The sequence below is a fragment of the Cyanistes caeruleus genome, chromosome 13 (genome assembly GCF_971803275.1).
Source record: "Cyanistes caeruleus chromosome 13, bCyaCae1.hap1.1, whole genome shotgun sequence".
Lineage (NCBI taxonomy): Eukaryota > Metazoa > Chordata > Aves > Passeriformes > Paridae > Cyanistes > Cyanistes caeruleus.
The window spans coordinates 7,587,057-7,593,648 of NC_141713.1; the positions used below are offsets into that span (position 1 = coordinate 7,587,057).

A 6,592-nucleotide genomic window follows, 5' to 3' on the forward strand; every position below is an offset into this window, starting at 1 on the left:
TGGGATGGGATGGGATGGGATGGGATGGGATGGGATGGGATGGGATGGGATGGGATGGGATGGGATAGGGACCAGCTATGCCCCTGTTTCCCAGGATGTATTTCAGAAGCTCACAAGCACGAAAGCAGCATGAAGGCCACTTATATCACTCAGTTAAATCCCTGCATGCTTTGGCATCTTTGAGGTCTGATAACCAGAGCACTGGCCTCTCTCCCATATCCCAGGTCTTCCTGAATCCATTAGTATTTTGAAATTCTACTGCTATTATGGTGACAGCCCCAAAACAGGAGGAGAAAATGGACAAAGAGGCAATTCCATCGCAAATGCATTTGAGTAAAATAGTGACTAACCATCCATTAACTGTCACCAAAAAACATGTACAGCTGTAGTTCCTGAGCACCAGACAGGAGGAAAACAAGCTAACACCCATTAGCGTTAGTCAGAGGGTAGGAATTCATTCAGGAATGTAAAACGAGGGGCATAAAGTAACATTAGCTGTGTCTGTTAGGGAAGACCCTGCCATGGGCAGGAGGATGTGGTGGGACAGGGATGCAGGGCACCACCCAAGGACCCAGGGTAGGAACAGCCAGAGATGCTGCAGGGCAGCATTGGGTCTGTTTGCATTTGGCCTTCACCTGGCCACGATGGAGACCTTTTCTCTTTTATTGGAAACCACTCCTGCTTTTATAAGGTGGGGATCCCAACCATGAGTGGCAACTTCCAGGGGCCAAGTCACACAAGACCACTCTGTGGTGGCACTGTGGGACATCCCAGAGTCCCTGTTAATCTTCTGGTCTCTTAAAATAGCAGCATGATGGAAAGCATCAAAGCCAGAGCTACACAGAGTAGCAGTTGTTGTCATTTTAAGGTGCCATTAACATGCAGTTTAGGGTGAAAAAATTTTCTCCAAAAATGGTTTCTCATCTCTGCCCTGCCCCAGGCAAACCCTGAGTTCTGTCCATTCACAGGGACTCACACTGCTCCAGGTCCTGCAGAGCCATCCAGACATCAGGGTTGGAGCAACTGTGCCAAGTTTTTATTGTTATTTTTATATTGTTGTTTTTTAGGGTTAGGGTTTTGATACTGAGCAGATCAAGCTGGAAATTATGCTTGCCTTCAGCATCAGTAGCCTAAATGTCCTGAAGGGGACACCTTGCCAATGAGTCTTGAGGAGCTAATGTCAGCAGGAGGCAGGAATGGTCCTCTTGGCCTCTGGCATCACTGGCTGCTATGAAAACAGAGGAAAACAGCACTCAGAGGCCTCCTTAGCATCTCTCATTTTGGGGATGAACGTAGAGAATGAGCACATGAACAAAACAGCTGCCTACAGAGACTCCTTTTGATCTTTTAGGGTCCTCTCAGTGGAGGAAAGCCTGACCAAATTAAATTGGGAATTCAGTTCCAGGCTCCTCCATGGGGGCTGCCCTCCAACAATCAAATGATGGTCCTGCCTTGAACAGATGCAGGTTCATGTCACATCTGGGAATGGCACCTTCCTCCCTGGCAAATCCCACCCTCAGAAACCTTCACCCTTTCTGCCTGGGGACCTGACAACCCACTGCCCCCAACCCTGCAAATAAAACCCAAAATTTTGCAGTTATGTCCAGTGTCAGGAACAACACCTCAGTACAGCTACACATTCCTGTCATATCCATAATTTACCTTTGTGCAAAGCTCGGAATACCCCCTTGTGAGGGAAGTGCTTTGTATCCCATGCTACACTGAACATAAATGCATTTTCCACATTTACTTCTCACCCTGGAGAGAAAATTTCCTGCTGAGAACCAAGCCTCAGGTGGGCTCAGTCTCCTCTCAAACCTCCTTTGTTGGCACCAGGCAAGCACTGAGCTTTGAAGGGACCACCAGGAGGGGACAGGGGCAGTAGTGGTGAGGAGCAAGAAAGATGGGAATTCAAGGGGAAGGAGTTTTCCCATCTGACTTGCTTCTCAGGCCACCCTTGCCACCCCAGAGGGCCCATTTCACTTCCCAGAAGCTCAGCTCATGGGAATTTGCCGCACTGGGAGCCTGTGGGGCTCGGCCAGCCTGCAGCAATGACTGTGGGCACTTACCCACTCCCCCAGCAGGAGCAGGCCCAAGGCACGAAGGCAGAGAGAGCCCCCAGCCCCAGCAGGATCCATCCCGGCTGCCTGCAGCCCCAAAGCAGGGGAGCAGAGCCGAGCCCCTGCGTGTGTGCACGGCTTTGGGCTGTGTCTCTGTGCCCAGAGCAGGGCTGAGCCTCTGGCAGCTCCCAAAAACGGGGCGTTTGGAGCAGGAGCCTGATGAAGCTGCCTTTCACGGGCAGCACAGAGGACGCTTGTTCCCAGGGCCAAACCTCCTGCTCCCCTGCTCCTGCTGCGGGGCTCTCGGCGGCCCAGAGCCCGTGGTGAAGGAGGAGAGGTGGGAAAGGGGATTTACAGCTCGCTGCGAGGCAAGAGGGGCAGCGGGAGGAGCCGAGGCAAAGCTCTGGGGAGAGGGAGGCAGCGAGGCAGGGCCGCAGCCGCCTGACGCCAGCCCCACTCTGCGGCCTGAGACCCTTCCAAGGCGCCAGCCGAGGTACAGATGTTCCCATTGTGCATCTTGGGAGCCTTCTCGGAAAACTCCAGCAGCTCCGTTCCTCAAGCTGCCTTTTTTGTTCCAGCTTTTTGGTTTTTTTCTTTTTTTTTTTTTAATAATATATGTAAGTTTGGAAGAGAGCCTTCTCCCTGCTGCATTTCTTTGCCTCATGCCAAGCCCTGCAGCATTTTAAAAGCTCCCTCTCCACTTCGTGCCCCCCCTCCCTCCACCTGAACCATCGTCACCATCCTGGGGCTGGCACTGGTGAGCTCCAGTGCAAAGCAACCCCTGCCAGGCACAGCCTGTTTTGTACTGCAGGGGCTGCTTGGGGTGGGTGAGAGGGGCTGTGCAGGGATCCTGCAAACTGCTTCTGCTCTGGTGCTCACGGGCACTTGATGCCTGAAGTACACATGACCCCACCACTGCTCCCTGACTCAGTTTTCCCACCACCAGAAGCAGCATCACAGTAAGGACAGAAGATCTTTGCGAACCACTTTGAGATCCTCAATTGCAGGGATTTTTTCCCCCCCATCTCTGCTTCCTATGGGCAGAAGCAGCTAAGCTGGGACAAGAAGTGAGATGTGCAAGGAAGATGGTAGATGAGCCCTTAGGTGCAGTGGGAGAGGCAGTTTTGGAAACTCAAGCTGAGAATGAAGCTGAAAGTTTGTGGGAACATGTGGAGAAGAATCAGCCTCTCAGGGCAGGATGAGGGCAAGCAATCGGAGCTGCAAGGTGCCGGCCCCTGCCTCAAACTCCATCTTATGGTGTGTTTGGCTCTTGCAGGGAGAGGGACTGACCAATTCCATGGATTCAGTCTAGATGTGAGGAGGGAGAATTATAAAACCCTGCTTTAGGACCTGCTTTGCTCCTCCCTCTCACCCTGCCCTTGCTTAGGAATCATTTGGGCCAAGCCACAGACCACTGTGGATTCCCCACAGCTGAAGCTCCCGATAGCCTCCAGGTGCAAACACAACAAGAGAGCAAGGAGAAAGTCCTGCAGTGCTCTCAAACCCTCATCCTGGCCTGAATCCTCTCTCAAGTACAGCATCCTTAATGTTAGTGGCAGATCCAGGTGTAATTTAGTTAGGAAGTGGAGCTCAGAAGGGGAAATTACCCCATCTCTGCTTGCCTGCCTTAGCAGCTTATGGATAAGAGGGTAATAAACAAGAATCAGCTTACAAAGAGAAAGAGAAAAACAACACTGCTTAGAGCCAGAGAGCAACTGAAAGGGCACATTTGTAACAGGAAAGATGTTTACAGCCCACTAGAAGCAAGAAAAGCCATGGCTTTTAACAGGAGCGGGAGCAGAGGGCATCTGTCTTTCAAAACAATCAGGAAAGGGAATCTGAAAAGCAAACACAGTTCTCTGAGACATTAAAGAAAAAGGCAGCAGCTGGTGGAAGTCACTCCCAGATCAGAAGGACTCGCAGAGCAGGGATCACAGCAGTGGCAGGGTGAGAGGCAGGGCTCCCTCGAGCCCCTGGCTGGAGTCAGTCTGCCTTGGGAAACTCCATGCCGGGGGTTTAATCTCCTGCTCCTGCAGATAGGCTCTTCCATATCAGCTTCCTTCTCCAGGCACAAGGCCCTTGGGACCTGTGAGCCAGCATGTCCCCCCACTCTGGCAGGAGACAGAGGGCAGCAGGGCACCAGCATGGTGCTGATGTCACTCTGATTTGTCACCTATGCTCCTGAAAACAGAGCAAACCTGTGGGTAACTCCCAGCCAGGCCCCTGCAGCCAAGCTTGACCCCCAAGCCATGAGCACCACCCAGACCAGTGTCTGCTATCCTCCAACATTAAATCTTGGGATTTACAGAGACTCTTCCACGCCTCCAAGTTGCATTTAAATCACCCCAAGCATAACCTCCACCCTCCACTTCCTCCACCACTGCATCCTCGAGGTCCCTGTGCCTGCCAGGAGCTCTGGCCCATCCACACTGTCTGTGCACCCCGGGCAGAGCACAGGCACCATGAGGTGCTGAGGACAGCAGCTTCAAAGGCTGCCTTGCTAAACAGGGAGTCACTTAAGCAAGGCAGGGCTCTCCCCACACCTTTGAGTTATCAGATCTGAGAAACTGAGAAGCACCTGTAGGATTAAGGAGCAGAGCAGAAGCTTTGAGAACACCTTCAGCCCTGAAAAAATTAATAGGAGCCATCTCCCTTCCTCTGACACCTCCACACCTTTTGAAGTCCTGGCTTGTATGCTAAGAAGCTAATAGTTATAAAGAAAAACAGAGAGAGGAAAGCATCTTCCAGCAAAGACTAGTGAACACGCACATCCTACTGCTGTTCATTAAAAGTAGCTAATAATCTCTTTTTTTTTTTTCCCACCCAGATAAAGCACTGTGTGTAAGTAGATAAGAGGCTTACATACCCAGGAGGCTCAATTAACGTTCTTAGTTCACACGGCCTCAGGTAGGCAGCATTGCTGACCCCCAGCTGCAGCTACTAAGCGTTTAAAATATATCTTGCTTTTAAGTTCTTAGAATCCAAAGATTTTTAGTTTTAGTTATTCCTATTACCCTCCTCATCTCCACAGCACTTCAGCACAATGTTCCCTGGCTCTACAAGTACTGCTGGCTGTACCCCAACAGCCTGACAAAAATTCTCTTCCCTCCCCTGTCACCTAAACCCTCACACAAAAGGAAGGGGTGCCTGATGAGCCTGCTCCTAGAGAACCCTGGTGCTGGGATGGGCAGGCTCAGGTGAGGGATCAGAGTGGGGGATGCTCTGCCCACCTGTGTCCTCTGTCCTGTGGAAAGCTGGAGCTGCCTCTAGTGCTGTTTTAAGTGAACGTGGAACAGAAACATCTGCCTGTTTCTCCCAGTTGTACCCTCACCCACCTTCCAGGCTTGGGTTCCCTTCTGATATCATTGGTGACCACATGTGAAGGTGACTTTTTGATGCTTTCCACTCACAACCTCACACTCTCCTCACTACCCCACCTTGTAGTGAGTGTCTCTCCCAGGAGGGTGGAGCTGAAATAAATACTTTGTCTCATCCCAAGGTGAGGTACATGCTATCCCAGTGCTCCTGGACACAGCTTGCTCCTGGTTTCACCCAGCAGGTATAAACTGGTGCCTGTTTCTGGAGCCGGCACACACCCTTCCCCTCCTGCACTGCTCCCCTCTGCCAGCTCAGACAATACGGGTGAGCTCTGCCCATGGCAGGGAGGCTTCAACAGCATCTGCACTCAATGGGCTAGAGAAGATTAAGTGCTCTCTTTCCTTCTAAAAGGCCCATTTAATTCACTTTCACCCTCTCTTCCCCCTCCCCCAGACCTCCCTGGCATCCAGGACACAGGGACTTTTATTACACCACTGAAAACTAGAAGAGGACCGATCTAATTTTTTTTTGCCTGTTCTACTCCTTAGGGAAATATCTCCTGTGATGGGCCACTGAGCTTTCGTGCCTGCTGTCACACACAGGAGGCTCCAGTCCTAGGACAGGCTGCCAGGGGGTCTCAACCAGCATCTGCCTTGGGCTCAGGTGGCCCCAAGTGCAAAATTTAAAGCTTGGCCATGGAGAGGTCTCTGAGAAATACTGTCTTATCAGCCAGAGACAAAGATTGTCTCTTCCTGTTTGGTCCCCTTCAGTGTTTCAGAGGGACCTGGCAGAAGCCCTGAGGTGCTGGCAGGGTGGCAATAAGATGAGCAGGGGGCTGCAGCCAGCACTGGGGTGGGACCAGCCTGCCCTTGGCCTTCCCACCTCTGTTTCTCCCTGTGCTGAGCTATCAGCTTCCTTCCTGCCAGCCCTTAGCACTGAGCACATGTGCACAGCTGCTTGATGAAGTAGTTGAAATTCCAGAAATGTCTGAAATTCATTCAGTTTCCTCAGCTTGTGCTGAAACCCACTTCACTCCAGATTTGTCCCACTGGATATGAGCTTTCCTCAGCGTTGCACAGGCTGGGTTTATGCTTAGTGGGAAAAAGCAGGCTTCAGGAATGAAAGGAATCACAAAGGGCTTTGCATGGACGTGCCTTCCTGTGGCTCAGCTCAGCAGCAAGGTTGCTGTGTCCGTGGGGTCCAGCCCTGCCTGG

At 51.7% G+C, this 6,592-nt stretch overlaps 1 long non-coding RNA gene across 1 annotated transcript; it reads right to left on the reverse strand.

Moving 5' to 3' along the window:
- Nucleotides 1–307: 307 nt before the first annotated feature.
- Nucleotides 308–2,457, reverse strand: LOC147650677 (uncharacterized). Its single transcript, XR_015275770.1, has 2 exons — nt 2,070–2,457; nt 308–1,228 (listed from the first exon to the last, which is right to left on the reverse strand). It is a non-coding gene; the product is annotated as an uncharacterized LOC147650677 (long non-coding RNA).
- Nucleotides 2,458–6,592: the final 4,135 nt, after the last annotated feature.